This window comes from Taeniopygia guttata, chromosome 4 (genome assembly GCF_048771995.1).
Source record: "Taeniopygia guttata chromosome 4, bTaeGut7.mat, whole genome shotgun sequence".
Taxonomy (NCBI): Eukaryota; Metazoa; Chordata; class Aves; order Passeriformes; family Estrildidae; genus Taeniopygia; species Taeniopygia guttata.
Genome location: NC_133028.1, coordinates 34,306,949 through 34,325,869, shown reverse-complemented (window position 1 = coordinate 34,325,869; position 18,921 = coordinate 34,306,949). Strand labels below are relative to the sequence as shown.

The following is an 18,921-nucleotide window of genomic DNA, read 5'->3' as shown; positions in this document are numbered from 1 at the left end:
CCAAAATTATCCGAAAGTGCCTCCTTCACACCAGGTTAGCCTGTGCAGTGGCGAGGTGAGGTCTTAGACTTCTCAGAGAGTAGAAGGGGCTAAATCCAGTGGCTTCCACAAGAAGATGAAAGGCTATATAGCAAGGGCTTGTAATAAAGGAAGGAAGCTCCAGAGATGAACTGGATTTAAGATGTGCCCTTTCATCTAAGTTCCCTTCTTTTTTAGCTTAGATGTCTCTACACATCTGTGCCAATGATTGTAGACATAATTTTGAGGGACCTAGCTCCCTCAATGCAATGTTTGGGGAACAGAGTTCTCTAAACCAGTGAAGTGAGCTGCACTACTGGTGGTCAGCTGTCTTACCTGATGTAAAGGTTCACTCTATTACATTAAATGTAGAAAATAAGGACTAAATTGTAGTTTATTTGGAAAAGTTAATGTATTTTTCTGTCAGTTCAGCTTTTTGATTACATTCATGCCTGTTGCTTATTGTTCAAAATGCAGCTTTTTATAGAATACTTAATTTTGCAGGGGGTTTGAATCCAACATACTAAGAGGCAAGAGATCAGAATTTGTAAAAGCTATTTGGTGCGATTTTAGTAGTAAAATTTCTAGTGACTTCACCTGTTGAAGAATTAGCAGAACACTGAGGCCTTTTTTAAAATCTCACCCTGAGACTGAAGCAAGGCTCTGCAGTTCTTAACACTGTACAGTGGATTGTGTTGGATTTACTAGAATGATTATCCAGCATCAGAAATTTGAACCAACTCAGAGGCGAACTTAGAATTGTTTTGACAGATTACTCAAAGAACATGAAACTCCGTGTTTGCCAATTTTATGCTTTTATATCAGGTTTATTGTTGCTGTGTGAAGGAAGAAGCCTTGTGATCCAGCAAAAAGCCTGCCAGTATGTACCCAAGTGTTTTGAACTACGAGATGACAAAGTGAGTTTATGCTCACACAGCTGCCAGAGTTAGGGAGAAGTATTTTCTGTCATGTGACTGCAGCATTTTTTATCTTGTATTAGCTACCTGAGAGATGACTTGGCTACATCATTCAATTGCCATCCGAGTCTCACAGGCTCTGCCAACATGATGTTTGTGAGGCAGATACAGGCTTTGACTGTGTGAGCTCTGTGTGGATCAAATGGGTGCCAGCTGTAACCTTGCAATTGTACAGATTCTGCTGGCCTGCTGTTGCTTGTGAACTCTCAGATCCTGTTAGGAATTTATGTTGGTTTAGGCTCAGGCCCATGTGAACAGGCTGCGTGTTGTCTGGCCAGATTGTAATATTGTAGAATGAGCTTATATTTGCTTGGAGGTGGAAAAAAAAAAACAAAAAAAAACCAAAAAAAAACAAAAAAAAAAAAAACAAAAAAAAAAAGGGTAAGCTTGCATGTCACTGTAAAATACTGCCCAGACACACATTTAGACAAAATCCAAAATGTACTCAAAAATATTTTTTGTGAGTCATCTGTCTGAGAGAAAGGCAAAATCCCAGAGACCCAAAGCTCTGCCCTGTGTAAGTTTTGAGCATTGTCATCTGCTTGCACTGGTGATAAAATATATATATGTGCCAAAGCCTACTCGAGTGATCAAAAACTACTTTATCTATCTATTTGCATGTGACATTTTGCACTTGCACACAAAGGAAAACAGGACTGAGTTCTCTTTGAAAGAGTAACTCTTTGTGGTTGCAAACCAGGGCTAAAATGAGTGCTAAAGTGAGTGTAAATCAATAGCCCTAGTATGTTAACTTATGAATGCAACAGAGGTGGCTTTCCTTGGTTTACTGCCAGAACCCCAGGGCTCTCTGTTGTAGGCTACTGTATTCCCTGCTTATTCTGACTCTGTTCACAGCTCCACTATGTACCCCTGACAGAGATCAACCTCCTAGTGACAGTGGTTTCCTTCTGCACAGTCCAAAAATGAGTGCTTTATGGATGGGAAGCTAAGAGTGGAATATTGGAAAGAATAGTAGAATAAGAATAGCTCCTTCAAATGATGCTTTGACACTAATTTGTTTAATCTTGACTTTTTAAAGGTGTTTGAGGATGTTGGACTATCCTGGACTTATTGAAAGTCATGTGCCTTAGGCAGTCTTTGGAAGTCCTAGCTGTAGCAAATATGTCACTCTGTATTTCAGTACAATAAAACAGTGCATGTAACTAGACTGTGAGATACTTTAAGTCTCTCTTTTGCCTGTGTTATTTACTGCATTCACTTTTTGTCTCACTTTTCGAATTTAGAACAATGTTTTCCAATAAGTTGTTCTAGTAAAGACACAATTTTCATGCACAAAAAATAATCTCATCAGGGAAAGATACATGGATCTTCTGAGAAAAGCATATCTCTACTGCTAGAGATCTTTCATCAGGTATTGCCAGCTATAAACAGAAGTAAAACTTACTGCTAGCTGGCATGCGATGGTAAGCCTTACACTTTTCTTAAATGGTGACTAATACATGCCTCTGAACCCATGTGCAGTCTCACTGTCTTTAGTGTGAGGCTCTTCAGTTTGGAGAATTGACATGTAGAACCCATTGACTATATAAGTGGGGTCTCCTGAGTGTTCTGTTGTCTTCTGAAAGAGCAAACAAGTATAGATTTTCTAGGCTGTGATTCCTAATTTATCCATATAATTAAACTTGTTACGCTGAACTCTGTGAATTTTCTCCATATCTCTCAACATGTTTTTAACTATACCTAATGCTATTATCTTGAATCATAATTCAGGATTCTGAAATTCTAAAAGTAATAATAAAGAATCAATAATATCTCTGATTATCAGTCATAACATACCTTCTTTTACAAAAAAAGTTTGTTGCTATCATAGAAAGCAGCACCTCAGAGGTGAAAACATTCCCTGCAATCCAATAGCTCTCTCTCCATATTATTATATCTCACTTCAAGCTATCATTTTATCAATAACAGCTTAGAAAACAAGGGTATCTCTGCAACAGAGTTTTTAGTGTTACTCTTTGGAAGTTTTCTGCATCCATCTATGTGTGGTGCACAGGCACAAGGAACTTTTAATGAGGACATACAGGTGAAAGACCAAAAGCATTACAGAATGCATTTAAATTTCACAACAGCAAAAGGGGCAGCGTTCAAAAGCCCAGGCATTTTAAGATGCAGTTACAGATACCACAGGATCAAACTTGATAAAATACAACAGAGAGATCCTCTAAAGTCTCCCATGGTGAGAGAATATAACTATAAGAACTGTTAAGCTTGAGATACTTGTTCTTCAAGATTTGAGGTCCTTCTTTTGCTAATGAAAGTTTCTAATAGTTTTGACAAGATTTAGAAAAATTTCCAAGAATGATTGAATTCTAGTATTTTAAAATAATATATTCTAGGGGCAATTCCATAAAATATTAATGAAGAAAAAGGAAGTGAAATATTGAGGTGACACAAAACTATTTTGATCTACATTTATTTTTCTTGTTAGGCAAATAAAAATGTCTTCCTTTTTTTTCTGAAAAATTCTAATGTTTCTTTACAGAAATAATGTGCTTATATGACCAGAAACATTAAAATTAGTTAGTCTCAGAATTATTATTTTAGTACTTAAATTTAATTTGAGGCAATTGCCATAATCAAGATCATTTTCACAGCATGAGTAATTTACTTACTATGCCTTTATCATTAATAAGCACAGATGGACAATAAACTGGTCCATAATGTGTCTCCATCCATCACAGCTTTGAACCAAAATGGCTTCAGACAAGGCAGGCTAATCTGGTTTACCTGAGCAGCCCATTGCATAGGCAAGAACTGGAAGAACTCCATCTGATTTTACTTATTGTGATTTCTGAAATCATAAGTGATTGGTTGTGAATCCATATTGCATATCAGTGGTAAAACCAATTTTGGAAGTTTTACAGTTTTGCAGTCCTGAGCAATGCTGAATCGTTCATGCTGTGCAGTTGCCAGGAAGACTTTAAGCATCAGCATATCTCCAATGAGAGAATAGTACCTTGGAAATACAATGGGAAAGTTCACAAAAATTTTTTTATACCTTTTTATACCTTTTCTGCCTTTTAAACTTCTTTTCAGTTACTATTTCAGGTGATTATGTCTGTAGATAGACAGTGCTGGCATACCTCTCTAACTATATAAATAATTCCAATTATTATAAAAGACTGAGAAACTAAATAGCTCTTTAAAAAATCTACTGGATTACTGTGGATAAGCTATTCTAAATCTTCTGCTAACTTTTATATAAGTTTCTTTTATACCTGATAACTTCTACACAATATTTATGATAACTTTTACACATTTTCGTACCTCATACTCTCCTTTTTTAGTATACTCCTAACAATTAAAACTGTAGAAATTCCCTACTTTTTTGATGATTTTGTTTCTTGAAAAAGCTTGCTCACTTCTTATTTCATAGTTTCTTCACTACTACTCTTGATTTATATCAAGACAAAGTAACTTGGCTTCTCTTGTCTCTTTTATATTTATAAAATACGAGTAAAATGCTCTGAAGGTAAATCTTAGCTATATATATGATTTAAAAATAAATAAGCTCAGTTCAAAACTCAGGGAAGATGCAGGAAAAATGCCAAGATGACTTCAGACTCCAGCCTTGTCTATATTTACAGGATAACAATAGTAGCGGAGAATTCTCCCCTTTAATTCCTTGAAAATAATGTTTTATCCTACTCTCAGGGTAACTTTTCCCACATTTATTAAATCTTTTTCAGCTTGGGTAGATTTTATAACAGAGTTGTTGCTGGTGGTGTTATTTACTGTGGAAACTCATGTATGAGCAACGTGACTGAGACCACTGACTTCTTGGCATGGTACCCCTATACTTTTATTAATCTGTTGCATTATGATTTCATCAGGAGTTAATAATTTAATGTGCAGGTCATGTATTGGCTTTAACTCCATGAACACTGTGCTGCAAATAACAGGCTGGAATTATTGTGGCAAAATATCACTGGCTGGGTAAAACACTAGGGTAGGAAATGCTATCATGGAACAGCATTTCACTGCTGAAACAAAAGCTCTCTGTATTTGGCACACTCAGTAAAGGAGTTGATATCCACACTTACCTTAAATTTTCAGGAATATACCCACATCTTTTGTAATTACAACAGAATACTAATGTAATAAATCAGTTTTATGTATCCTGTCCCTATTAAATAATGTGAATAGTAATTAAATTGTGCAATGAAGACATTGACTTCAATTTCAACAAAAATCATCCCCCTGTCCTCTTTCAGGAAAAATATAAAATTTATAAGTGGGAAGTAAATGGAGAGAGATAAAAAGGAAAGGTGTTTCTCACACTGTTTTCAACTATGTTTTTCACTATTTGGCATAGAAGTATATTTACAGTGCTGGAAGGAGAATATGCATGGGTATATGTAAAGCAGTGTTTGCAATCTAGAACCTGTAGAAATAGAAATCTAAGCTTTGGTAATTAACTGTAGGGTAGTAACAACCATGATAGGTGCTTATCATAGATATCCTTGTGGGTCAACACTAGCTGTGCTGCTGAAATTTAAAAGAAGCCACTTGGATTCCATTAAGCTTCTCTCTTTATCCTTATTAAACTTATTTCTTCCACTGTAGCCCCAAGCCTTCTAGAGAAGTGTGCAAATCATATAAAAGCACTGCCAAAAAGGCACTAATTTGTGCCCCAACTGGCACTCTCAGAAGACAGGCCCAGGAAGGCGATTAAAATACTTTCCAGGCCAGCTCAAAAGCATTTTGGGGCAAATGTGGAAAAGTCACAGAATTCCTGCCTGTGTTTACATCTCTTCCAGCAGAGCCAGAACAATGCTTTTAATAGTGCTAATTATTCCCTTCTAAATAATGGTTTTAAAAAAGAGCACCAAATTTCTTTACTATGTGAGCTGTAGCTCTCACTGGAACTAGATTATTTTGCATGTATTTACATGTATATATCTATCTGCTCTATCTTGTGTTCAGGTCTTATAGCAATAGAAAATAAATTTAAAAGTGTTTGTCAGCAAACCTGGCCTATGTAGGCACTGATCCTGCTACTTGTGAAAGTTTGAAGATGAAATCTTTATTCTTCAGAGCTGGCATTTCAGTTCCAAGAACAATTATTTTTCTAGAAATAGATATTTTGAATAAATATTGCCCGAGTGCTTTTGTTTCATTTGATGAGTATTGCCACTTCTTTACCTCTACCTCTATGATTAGTTCATTTCAGCACAAGGATACTTCTGCTTGTAAGCAGAAGTGTGACCACTTATTCAGCTGGAATTAGGAATTTTCTTTAGTCTGGAAGCAACAAACAATAGTTCTCTTCACCTCATACCACAGGTCTATACGTCAGTTTTATTTGCTTCTGAAATGAGTTTTTCAGAGTTTTCTACTCATTTTTCAGAGTGACTTCTGACATTCATTGTCATCTGTATAAACAATAGAGAATAACTGTTTACACAGAAAATTTTTAATACTTCATCCTCTGATCCATATTCATTAAAATGACTTTAAAAAAGCCAAAAGTCTCAATTGTAATTTTACTGTAGCTCTATCACAACAGCTTTTTATTCCAGGTTGTTTTTCCATTCATGCGTGTGTGTGTATGTGTGTGTTGTTCTTTAACTCCTCACTATGGTTTTGGGTTTTTTTCAGTATTAGAATTTTTGCCACCCAATGATCCTCCTGAATCTGTGTATTGATTCTGGCTGCATCTGAATTTATTTTCCTCATAGCAACCCTCACAGTGCTATGCTTTGCTAGGAAAATATTGGTAACACACCATTGTTTTGGGTACCACTGAGTACTGCTGGTGCAGCATCAGTGCTTTCTCACCAAAACTCCTCCCCCATCAGCAACTGAGGCCTGGCAGGATCTTGAGAAGGGACATAGTCTGAGCAGCTGACCTAACCTGACCAAAAGCATATTCCCTACCATATGGTTGGCAATAAAAACTAAGAAAGAAGAAGGAGGGTGTCATATTCTGGCCCAGAGGGAGGGGCATGGCCAAGACATTATAATACCACATTGAATCATTGCCAGGGATGGGGAAAAGGGACTCTTCCAGGAAGGAGAGACATGTCCTTTTGGTGGAACAAAGTGTGGTGGGGTGAGGAACCTGCCCATTGTTCATTGTCTTGGAGTCTTCTGTGCGCATTTTTGCATGTGAATCATTCTCATTTTTTGCATAATCTTAATAATGCTTGGGATCCAATATTTCTTAGATATTTTCACCAGCATACTGAAATTGAATTGAACAGATGTATAGAGGCTTGTCCAAAAATTTGTTGTAACAGACATGAGCTCTAAATCTCTCTTTCATTGCAGGCAGGCACTTGGTGGGAATGCATACACAGGCCTCAACTAAGTATTTTTAAAGCCTGTGATTTTGAAGCTGCCTAGATCAAGTGTCAAATGCTAAAGCAGGTGAGTGTTCATATGCTAAAACACCAGTGTAAAGCACTGTTTGGATGAATTTCTGCAGACTCACAACACTGGCATTTATGAAGGAGAGATGCAGAACGACATTTGAGACCATCAGAATACTCTTTCTTCTAATATGGAGGTTCCAAATCAAAGGGTTGTTACGTCAGCTAGCTCATCTTAGAAGGTAAAACTACTGCAAGCACAGCTGCAGAAATGAAACTCCCAACTGGCAGTGAGTCATGAGCTCAGGATGTGAAATAAAGGGAACATTCCATTAGTAAGGACACAAAAAAGTCATGCTGTAACCAAAAAGAAATCCTGATTTTACTTTGATTGCTACAAAAATGTTTGGACACACTGTAGACAGGGTCTGAAAGTGACAACTTTATCTCCATATCTTTATCTGTTTGTTTTTTTTTTTTCTTACAAGACTGGTGTGGGAAAAGTGAATGGATAACATTGTAGCATTTTAAAAATCATACTGCAAGTTTGGGATCAAAGAGTTAAAGCCATCCTCTTAGGTATTTTGAGAAAGTTATCAGTAGATATTTGTTCTAAGAGTGTTGAACTTACTATGATTTTAGCACAAAATAGAATAGTACAATGCATGACTGTGACGATTTTGTTAGTTTAGACAGAATTACTTCAGACTAGAACTGGATAGTTCTACTTTTTTAATATTTAAATCCACTGAAGAAAACTTGCTTTATTAGGTATTTTGTTGAGGCAGAAAATTTATTATTTGCCACTTAAAACTCTATTTGGATGTTCTTAAGGAAACTGTGTCTATTAGAAATGTTGCTATGCATCATGAGTTCCAAAAGTATTTTGATCACCTTTGAGATAACAGCCAAAAAAGAATGAGACAAAAAGTTAACAAGTCCTCTAAAGTGAAGAGTAGTGATAGTCATTGGTATCTTCCAAGAACTCTGTAGTAATATGATTTTTGAAGGCCTTATGTCAGTGTCTATTATGAAACTACAACTGCTGTGAAGTAGACTGTCTGATTATCTCATAAAAGATCTATTAAAAAAATCTAATATATAGAAGTACAGAATGGATGAAAATTCTATACTCTTCGGTGTAGCTTCCTCTTCTATTGATAAAATTGCAAGCCTTTTGGGTACAACTTAAACCTGAAATTTCTTTCCTTGGAAAGTGAAAAAAAGAAAGAGGAATTTTTAATGTTTGAAGTCATTGTTAATTTTTTTTGTTAGAAATCTTTTATGATGTCTTTTTGTTTTACAAATGGCAAACACTTGTAAGATGTTTCAGCAGAAAGAGGCAATTTGAGGTATAAGTTTTAGTTTTTTATTTTGAGTTCTACTAAAGGATTTTTTTCCAAGAGAAGAGACAAAAGTCTTATTCTTGCTATAATGAAAGCAGTAGAGGTATTCAAATTTTCTCTCTTCTTGCCATCAGTGCAGTGCTAAGGATCCATTTTCATTCCAATAGGGGCAAGGAATGAGAAAGAATCTTCTTTTCTCCCAGTACAGGGTAAACCTCAGTCTCCTCTGGTTCCAGATTTCCAGCTTTTCACTTAAAATGTATGACCAAGGGAGAAAGAGAACAGAATGGTTTGTTAACCATGGTAATTATGGAGCTCATTCATTCCTGATTACTTCTGTTCTGTCTCTCATTTATCCCAAGTGCTGGGCACAGTTTTCCTCATCACTTGTCTTTCAGGAGTTGATATAAAGTACATTTCAATTTCTGCTTTGTTGTATGGGCTACCCTGCTGCTCCTTTCTGGTTTAGCACTTACTTTGAACATGCCAATTTCCACCTCCTGTTTAGGGTGAGTGACAAAAGAGAAGTGCTTTATTTACTCAACACCTTTGTTATTCTTCTGCTTCAAACCTTCTAATTCCTCATTCATTGAAAAGAAACAATGCATTTGACAAGTCACACAATACAAATAAGAAATTGTGAATGATGAACGGCAAATAGAGGTAGCACTTTTTTGTCATTTACCTTAAGGCCTCTATTCAACACTCTGGCATTACAAAAGGATCTCAAAGTCACAGAAAGCACTTATTTTGAGGTTCCTTTCAGGTGACAGATGGGTGGAAGGGAATTCATTATAAATAAGTGTAAACAAACAAATAACCTCAGAAGAAAATTAATTCAATTCATTTACAAAGATGTATGAATAATATCCAAGCAACTTGGGCTTACTTTTGGAAAACAGATTAAACAATTGTATTACATGTTACATTTGTCACTAGTAATTTCTCCCACACAAAATGATCTAATTCATGACAAAGTTTCAAGCTAAAAATGATGAGACTTATTGTTAGGTGAATAAGCTGCATGTCATTTGGAGATGGCACTTTTATAATTACTATAGATACTGATATCTGTGAAGTGATTTGGTGGGAACTGTATACATGGAAAAAGAGACAATTTAGTACATTCTTTGTACTGGTTCTGAGGTCAAAGCCTGTGATGTGCCAAATTCCTGTTTAGTCAGAGACAGTGCAAGTGCAGACTTAAGGAAATTATTGGGAATGTCATATAGACCTAGGGTTCAGTAACTGAGTTGGTTGTTTCCTTAACATGGGAACAGCGAAAATGAACCTCAAGAAGTACCTCTTGGCTGAAGACTGCCACAGTATGGCAGACTGTACTCTCAGCTTACACTTCCTATATTTGAAAAGGCAAAATCACCTTGAACACTTCTGCTTCTAAAGTTGTGGGAGAGCAATGCCTGCTTCCAATCTTCAAAACTGAATCACTCTCATTCCCTAGAATTTTCCTATAAAACAGTCTGATAGCTTGGTTGTTTCATGTGCTCTGGGTAAAACACCCCACAATCCTTCTCTCTGCTACCCTTCCTAACTGCTTTGTGATTCCAGCCTGTTTGATGGAAAACCCAGCAAACATGTAAAAAAGAGCCTGTTCTCCAGAGCCAAGGGCCACTTACACACCAACTTGTTCACAATGTGCATTTTCTTCATTCATTAACTTTTTTCATAAGTCAGTAGCCACTAAATATCATAAAGGACTTCATCAACCTTAGTATATTTCCATTAGGCAGTAATAAAATCAAAGGAAAAGGAGTGGGAACCCTACATTTGTCCTGTCAGGACAGGCCTACTCAGCTGTTAGCTCTGCTCAGCAGAGGGGGAGGAGGAGGAGGGAAGAATGGCAGTGAGTGCAGGAACAGCATGGCTTATCACTCAGCACAACTGTCTGGGTACCCAACTGACACAGGCAAAAATGCCCATGGCAAATGAAATCTCTTCGTGCTTTCCATCAGGATGCAACAAAGAGCATCTGAGAGAAATATTTCTTGAGTTAGAATTGGAAACAGAAATGAAGACATTCTCTCTTTGAATGGTTTTAATATAACAGAAATGACAGCTCTAATATTTTCTAACAGGGGGTAACAAGTTTGAATTTGTTTATGGCTTGAATTATAAAGATTCAAAATATTTTATCTCATCCATCATATTCCATCCCACTGACCATGTTTAACAGCTACCTCAGAGATTGCAAGTGATATATATTACCACATGAAACACAGTTAAGACTCTACAGTTTGAATTCCCCTTTCAAAGTGGACTCTATAAATTAGTAACCCAGATCAGGCTTTTCTCCTCATACTAAATCAATGTATTCTATTAAATGGTTATTTGTATGTGTGTGTGTGCGAGTGTGTGTGTATGTGGTTCATACATTTGAAATGTCTATTATAATGTACCTGCCATTAACAGTACTGGAAAGGACAAGGAGCACCTAGCAAGCCATAGCTAGTTGTGTGAATGGAACCACTGTCTTCACTGGGCAGTGTTCAGTCTAGCCCCTAAACATCAGAGCACAGTCTCACTGTCACTGGTGTCACTTGAAGAATCTACTGTAAGACTGTGCCAGCAGCACAGTGCGTTTGAAAGGAAAATTATTGCAATGACCTGGTAGTTTTTAATGATTCCTGCAGTAAGAAAGATGATCCTCAAATAGCTGTTTTTCATCACACATACCTTAGATAGAATAATATATAGCAGAAGAATGAAACAGCATCATGAAATGTTTCTGATGTTTTAGCTTTGAGTTCGCTCTTTGTGTTTTCTGGATCAAGTTGTGAAGGAAAATGGTAATAAGAGTTCTGGTTGAGCGGTTTAATTACTTTTTAGACGAGTCCCCTGTAGTGAAAACACTCCAGTTTCTTCTGTCATGAGACTTTTTTCTTGACACAAGACTCATCTGGGCACTGAAGGAGGCTGGAGGAGGAGGGGGGAGAGAGGAAAATGAATCCTCCCAAGTAATCCTAAACCGAATAAGAACTACAGTGTGTCTGCTTTCTCTCCCAGTTTGTGTCACAGAAACTCGCCTTTGTTTCGGTAGTGAAACATGCCAATTCAAATTGATATTTATCATCTCTCTTGGCAAGTTGAACATCATCAGTGATAATGTTTTTAATTGAAACTGATTCATACCATCCCAGCAGAGTTCCTGTGGAAGTCAGTCTTGCACAAGGGAGTGAGAAAGATGAGCTCAATGAAACAAGGAATAAACCAACTAGAGAGGTCAAACTGAACAATAAATCTATTGTAAACAAAATTCTTCTAAGTTAAAATATTTATTGCTCAGACTCTGTCAGTACAGCATATCCTGCTTCTTATATTATAGATTCAGCTCCTGCTGGCCAGTGCCAGGGATACCACCCTGGTCTTATATTCTGACCTGGTAATGCAGCTTTTGTCTTTTTAAAGACTGACCACTAGCAGAGCTGCATTGTTCTAATATCCTAATTCAGATAAGACTAAATTAGCTCATCACTACTTTTAAAAAGTTCCCTTTGTTTTGTTTTGTAGCACTGTGAAGCAAAAGCATCAAACTACTGCTTAAAAAAAAATCAAACGGGACCTGCAGCTGAGGCAAGGACAAATTATTTCAATAGGCAAGGGATTGTTTGAGTCTGTATTTCTGTTTTGAAATCTCAGTCCTTTTTGCTTTAGATCTTGACAAGCAGCCACACTATTTTCCAAAGGATTTGAACAGTCGTACAATTATACACACAGCCTGCATGTGTGCACACATCAGCCCCCCAGTGGTGATTTTCCGTTGGATATTTTATTCTTTGTACTTCTATTTTTTGAGTATGAATTAAAACAAATTCTTATTTTGTGCTTTGTTTTCAAAAGCTTGCCTACAGTTTTTCTTGGCTTTTGTCTTCTCCTTTTATCATTTGAGCAATGGGACATAAAATGAAGAAAATAGAGATCAAGAAAATGATAGAAGGTTTGGAAAGAAAGATCCGTGAGGGGAGAAAAAGGTTAATAAGATAAGTTGGCTGTTCAGTCTAAAGAAAAGAAGACTTAAGAAAAGTGTGATAGCTCTCTACAGATATGTGAAGGGACAAGGGAAATTATTCTCATTAGTCACCCAAGACAGAGTAATAAATTTGAGCTGTTGCAAGGAAAATGTAGGTTAAATAGTATAAAAATCTTTGAAACTATCAAAACCAGATAGGCCATGAAACAAACTGCCAAAGGGTTTTTGGGAGTCACTGCCTCCAGAGGTATTCAAGGTGAAATAGCTACTCATCTATTGGAGATGGTTTTGGACAAAACAAATTAAAAGAAGTAACATGACACAGGAAGGACAAAATGGATAGATGACAGCAAAAGTCCTTTCAGACTTAACTTGTTCTAGGGAAGAAAAACAATGTTGAAAAGGATGTTAAACACGGTAACGTGTGAAGAAGAGTGCATATAAAGTGGCAAAAAGAAAAATGGAGAGAAGACTTTTAAAAGGTTATAGTGTCTAATAGCACAAGAATTTGAAAGGTTAGGTTTTAGATACTAAAAAAGGCAAAAGAAATTACTGCCATTAAGCCTAGCTCTTACCAACAGCTTAAAATATTTGAAAATTATATAGCTGGTTGATCGTTCTACAGTCATCTATGGAGGAACATGAAAACACTCTGAATGTAATTCAGACCTTGTATAACCTTGCATTTCCATCATTTGGTATGTGCATCCAGGTTGTTGATGGAGAGGATAGAGGGTTACTAGATTATAATAGGAGGTATTATGGTCATTGACCAAAACCCAAATGAAATATTTTTTATTCTTCTTCATTTTGAGCCATAACTTTTTCTCCATATAGCAATAATTTCAGTACAGCCACTTCAAAATGAAGATACCATGCATTATGAGGAAGAATGGTGCAATCTGGACTCCTATAATGTGTAATAACTATAACTATTTATTAAGCATGAGGATCATTTATGATTTCATATTTTGCATTCCACTGAGAGAAAAGATTAACATACATTTCCTATACACTTTGACTTGATAATGAGATTCCAGTCTGAATTCATTATGAATAGTGACATTCATTCAATGAGAAATACCAAATAAGGATACATTGCTTACACCGGGTATCTTTACTTTTATTTCTATAAAAAACTTTCATATGATTGTATTTGGGGACACATGCAATGCTACTGCACTCTACTTCCATGCTGATCAGGATGAAGAGTGGGAGAGGTGCCAGATTGCTATTATGTGGACTTGAGTGTGTGTCAGCTCTGCTGCCTTTGCTACACCTTAGTCACTGAGAAAAGCAAATGAGTGTTTTATTGTTGTAGGATCACAGGTCAGAAGATGATTTTCTGCAGGATATGTATTTACACATTTAAAAGAAGCCCAGATTCCAAGGCTCTTAATGGCAAAGCTACGCTCAAGTAGCTCAACTGGTAATGTGCACATTTAAGACCTGAGAAATTGTTGGGTTTACTTTCTTCTTCAGTAATTTTAAAATATTTTTTTCACTGTTTCTTTGGGTTTATGCTAATTTGCTCTATGATTTTCAATCTGTCATAGCATCTTTCTATTCTATGGCTTTTCGAGTGAGCTGTCAAGTAGTTATGGCTGTATGCCACAAAATTCATCTGCCTCCAGCCTAGACTTTACCTAACAGTGTGGTGAACCAATCTAAGTCTTTGTCCAATGTAATTCTTAGCTAAATAGGTTTTTATGGACAGGACTGAGGGATAAGCAAACCAACTATAGCCTCTAGTTAGCTCCTTAACATCAGTATTGCTTAATATCACAGCCTGTATATTATTTCAGCTTTTTTTTATATTATATCAATCATACTTCCTAACTTACTCTTTTTTTCTTTGACTCACTTCATAGTCTGTTGTGTCTCTTGATTATTTCACTCAAAGATCGTGATAATATACTCATACCACAAAAATCTTCAAATACTGATGACCATGGTATGATTAACATTTGCAAATTGGATATATGGATATTATTGAAACATTAATGAAGAAACATCCAATCAAATTGTTATCTATCATTTCTATTTAGCAAAGTACATACACCTAAACATAAATTCAGAAATTAAATAGTTCCTCTGGGTAATTCTTTACGATTAGTCTCTGTTTGGTTAATCATATGTTTTCCATACATGTGAGGCCAGAAAAAGATGTCAGTTACCCACAGTTGTTCAAAGTACCATGACAATCTTACAATGTCTTCTGTCCAAACTGTTCTATGCTAGCATTAATGTGGAATTAAATAACACAAAAGTTATCTTTGGTTGCTGTGACTATGTGTAAAGTATTTCTTTCTTTTTTGTTGCTTGATTAATCCAAGATTGATCCAAATTGAAATATGAGATGAAATAAAACTAAGGCTTTTTAAGGAGTCTGAAGATCATGATGTAGAAAGGTAACATGCATTTCAAAGAACATTGTTTTTTATCAATTAGCCATCAGATATTTTTTCTTTTTTTGTTCTTTCTCTTTGGTCTGTCTTTTTTTTCTGTCAGATTTCACACAATCAAGTTTCAGTGTTTTAAAATGAAGATTTTCCTGCCATGAGTTTACTGCAGTATTGTTAGTTGATACTCAAAGGAGATAATACATTAATTTTTGACTTTTAGGTTTTCATATTATTAGTAAGGATAAATTATAAATATTTTTTCTAGAAAAGCATAATTGAAATATTTAATGCACTTTTTGCCTTTGGAATTCAATCTTGTAAAAAAATTGCAACCAATTCCAACTTCTCACTAAAATAATGAAAATAAGATTGGAGGAGGGCCCTATTAGAAATCCACTGTGACACTCTGTTCAGCCAAGTGTATTTATGAAAAATGAATATATTTTTGAAAACCAAATATGTTTTATTGTATATATATTCTTTTATATGTTAATCTAATTCTTAATACTTTTGCTCTGGGACTTCTGAGTACATTCATTAACAGAAAAGATTGTGAAAATTCAGTTGTTTGTGCCAAGTTAACGGAGTCTATAATAATTTCTTTCTTTTATTTTTTTGGTTTTTTTAAACTATTGCTCTAGACTCTAAAAACAGATAAGTTTGGCTTTTAGATTTCTTTTCAAAGCTAATTTAATAACTGTTTAATAACTCTAGTTATCTTTTATCTAATCCTGTGTATCACAAAATATACATAGCAGTGTTCTCAAAGAGTGAAGGTGATACAAAACCCCAAAGACAGGTGTAATGAACCAAGGACCTTCTAGACCTCAATTTACATAGCCTAATCCTTTCCTCTCAACCTTAAATCCTTAAAACACAATTTATTTAATCCCTGCTGTAGTCAAATACACTGAGCGTGTGTAACAATACATCAAAATCATTAGCACAAAACCTTAAAATAGTGTATTGAATTTATATAAAACAGCCAAATCCTTTGAGAATTCAGGTGTCACATGTAGATTTTCTAAAGAAACACTGTTTTAAAAGTTGGGACCAAAATGGTATTGCTGGTTCTGTTGTCCAAGCGCTATAACATAATGTGCTTTCAGCAATAATTTTTCAATAATAAGAAGGGGACACTAGAAAACTCCCAGAGGTGATACTGGGGAATATTGCTTTTCATCTCTAAGATGCTGGCCATGCTGTAGTTGTAGATGTGAGTTACACTTCTATATTAAAGGCAATGAATACGTTATAGTATATTCAAGTTACCCCAAATGCAGGTTGCATTGTAGCTTCAGATCCAGCACTGCACAGGGTCTGGAGTGGTTTACTGCACCTCTCCAGACCTATCAAAATACTGACTTAACCTTTATGAGACGACAGGCACGATTCTGTTTTTGATTGGTGGAAGTCAGCTTGTGTATGAATGCTTAATCTGCAATGTAAAAATAGCAAAGGCCGTTAGATCAAATTTAGCTGAAAGGTCTGCTGATGGTTTAATTGCCTGAATGAAGGGAATGAAATGAAATGGGATTAAATTATTCAAGTCCAAATCTTGAGGAAGATTGTCCTGAAGCTAATTTATTCATGTTACAAATTGAATACAGCAAATGTTACTATTTGCTGTCCTACTGAGTTTCTGTCTCTAAGACAATAATTTTTTTTACTATGGTAAAATTTTCCAAAACACTCTATTATCTCTATCAGATAACACTCTAGCACAGAAGACCCCAAACCCCAAAGCTTTAGGCTCTTGAATAGTTTTTGTGTCATCTTCGAAAATGTATTCGGAAGTCTAATTTTTACTGAGATTGTTTGATAAGTGCTTCTCCTGAGCCCTATTCAGTTTGTTCACTTGGAATAATGAGTTTTTAAAGTTATATCTGACTTTAACATTTTGGCCAAAAAAAAGGATCTGAAAGTAGTTTTATTACAGTATTTACTGTAATTTAGCCTCAGTGAAAGGGGTACCATGTAGTAAATGTCTACACTTCATAATGATTCAGTAACAATGAATCTGCATTGAAACTGAATTGGTGTTCCAGGCAATCTAAAGAAATTTTTAGAGGAACTTTGCATGCTGAGAAGGTTCACAGCTTGCTCCTTTACCTATTACTTCCATGTTACCTTAACCTCTTTTTTTTTCTGAAAGTTGAGGCTGTTTCATCATTGTGTTATTCTAATTATATGCTGACATAAACTCATTTTCTGTAATAGAATTTATCTGATATAAAGCAGGAGTCATACAGTAGTGAAGCAAAGGCTACATTTTTAAACTGGCACAGTCAAACACACCAAGCCTGATATATTTTTTCAGTGATAAATTGTAGCTACTAATTCCAGTCAAAAGGAGGTATGTGCTGGTGCAGTAAGCATTACATTGGCCATGCAATTAGGGAAAGATATTTTTCTCCACTGGTTGAATCTGAGCTGTTATGTGACAGTAATGCAAGATTCAGTGCAGCAGAGTGTGCAGTACCAGTGCAACTGTGACTGCAGCTACTCCTTGTGATTCTGCATTGTGTGAGAAGGAACCCGTTTTGTTTTCAATCAAATGACAGTTGTATGTGAATTGAATAAAGAGCCTTAGGGAAAATGAAAAAGATGATACCTCATAAGTTCTCTTTCCTTTTTTAAGATATATTTCCTTTTGGCACAATGGATTGTTCCACCTCCCACTGCACCAATCTTCTCTTTCAAGAGTAATTTAACCTACAGCTTGGACAGTGAAGAGATAGAAATTACTGCTTCCCAGGAGCATATTGCAGCCAGCAGGTTAGCACTTAGTGGGTACCTACTTAGTACGTAGGCAACTGTATGATTCACAAAAGATTTGTGGCAAACCAAAACACTTCACATCTGAAATTGTAAACTCTAAGAAGTCTTTCATAAAAACTAGGAACACACCCTATGAATTTAAGTTGTTGATGAAGTTGTTGGATCACAGCTTTTGATTTGACAACTTCAAGACAGCCCAAAGCTGTTATTTCACAACCTGCTTCTACATTTACCCTTCCTGTATGATAGCTGGAGTAGGCTAACAGCTTAACTCTGTGAGAAAGTATTCCTTGCTTATAGATGGGTCTTTTGCCCATTTGCAGATTTCTGGAGAAAAAAGAAAAGGATGAGTACAACGGAGAGGAAATGTGGTCTGATCTGCTTTAAGCAAGTGCAATGACCAAGACACTTTTTATTTTCCTATCTCTAAAAATAATTATGTGAACAAACACAGAGGTGCCACTTCATAGGACCCAGAGCTCAGGTAATTGATGATGAGAAAAAAAAAATTCCTCTTTTTAGAAAAGTTTATAAACATTTTCATCTTGCATCATAGGGAATAATTAGAAAATTATATATGCAGGCACAATTCAGATAGACTGGCATTCCCTTATTTATGGAAAGGCAAGTGAATTCTGCTTTTAAGAAAACACACTATTTTCCTAGTTTCATGTGGCAGCCACTCAACTCACTTCATTTCTTTGCAAAATATAAACTTCAGTATTTCATTTTTTATCTTTTATCATTAAACTCCTACAGCTTGAAAATGATTTTCCCCCTAGAAAATGCAAATATATTCCTTTGTAGTGAAAACTATATTATACATGCAGCATGTAACTTTCAAAACTTTAGTTAGAAGCAGCAAAGCAAGCTGTCAGACATTTCAGTAATTGAATTTCCTTGAGAACTGCCTTGGTTTGTCAGCTCTGACTTTGCTGTCAAAAGAAAAGCAAATAGCCAGGGAATTAATCTAAGATAACACGGGGTGTATTTTGATAATACCAAGATACAAACATTAAGTGTTTTCTCTGGCAGTGTTTTGAGGTGGGGTTCCCCACCCTAATCCAGACA

At 35.8% G+C, this 18,921-nt stretch overlaps 1 long non-coding RNA gene across 3 annotated transcripts in view; it reads left to right on the top strand.

The window, feature by feature from the left end:
- LOC115494974 (uncharacterized) overlaps positions 1–18,921 on the top strand; it is a 128,759-nt gene that overhangs the window by 76,978 nt on the left and 32,860 nt on the right. The window contains exon 4 of one of the 3 annotated variants that reach the window (XR_012055614.1): positions 7,290–7,388. The exons of the other annotated variants lie outside the window; for them this stretch is intronic. This is a non-coding gene — a long non-coding RNA (uncharacterized lncRNA). The remainder of the gene's footprint in view (positions 1–7,289; positions 7,389–18,921) is intronic. 3 annotated transcript variants of the gene reach the window in all.